Genomic DNA, 892 nt, shown 5'->3' on the forward strand with positions numbered 1-892 from the left:
GAATAGCTCTGACAAGGGATTAATATCCAAAATGTATTAAAAATACTCATATAGTGCTTGCTTCAGCAGCACATATACTAAAACTGGAATCATACAGAGAAGATTAGCATGGCCCCTGCACAAGGATGACACACAAATCCGTGAAGTGTTCCATATTTTTTCTAGGTACAACTCATAAGCCTCCCCTTCCCAACAAGAGACTTAACTTATGTCCATCCTTTCTTAAAAGTGGCAAGCTGGGTCGAAGAGCACAGTTAACTCAATACATAGCCTAAAGACTGTCTATTTCTTCTCTACTGACTGTGTCTGTAAATAACATAAAATAATCTTCTGCTATCATAAAACATTTTTGCCTCCCCCTCCAACTTTTCACACACGCATAATAAAGAAAGGAGTAGATGAAGTGGAGAACACCAAGATACCTGCAGGAGACTGCACCACTGAATTTCAAAGGTATCCTACCACAGAAGTTCACACCATAAACCCAGGGAACCAGAACAGATCAATTTAAGAAGCTGAGGCCAACAAGAAGAGTATCACAAACAATGGGAAGACAAAGAAACAATCCCCAAATGAAAGAAAAAGAGGAAGTCTCAGAAAGAATGTTAGATGAAATAGAGGTAAGTCAACTATCAGATATGGAATTCAAAGCACGGCTTACCAGGAAATTCAAAGAGCTTACAACGAGCTACCAGAAACTACAGGGGAGCTACAATGAACTCTCTGCAAACTATACCAACATGAAAAAGGAAATAGAAACCATCAGTGAAAGCCAAGAGGAAATGAAGAACACAATTTCTGAACTGAAGAACACAGTAGAAGGTATGAAGAATAGAATCGATATGGCGGAAGATCCCATAAGTGAGATTGAAGACAGGATAGAAAGAATCTC

The 892-nt window shown here is 38.9% G+C and overlaps 1 non-coding gene across 1 annotated transcript; it reads left to right on the forward strand.

Annotated features, from left to right (window-relative positions):
- Positions 1-53: 53 nt before the first annotated feature.
- On the forward strand, positions 54-160 carry LOC118982747 (U6 spliceosomal RNA). Its single transcript, XR_005065593.1, has one exon. It is a non-coding gene; the product is annotated as a U6 spliceosomal RNA (small nuclear RNA).
- Positions 161-892: the final 732 nt, after the last annotated feature.

The sequence above is a fragment of the Sturnira hondurensis genome, unplaced genomic scaffold (genome assembly GCF_014824575.4).
Source record: "Sturnira hondurensis isolate 20B ecotype Veracruz unplaced genomic scaffold, ASM1482457v3 Scaffold0025839, whole genome shotgun sequence".
Lineage (NCBI taxonomy): Eukaryota > Metazoa > Chordata > Mammalia > Chiroptera > Phyllostomidae > Sturnira > Sturnira hondurensis.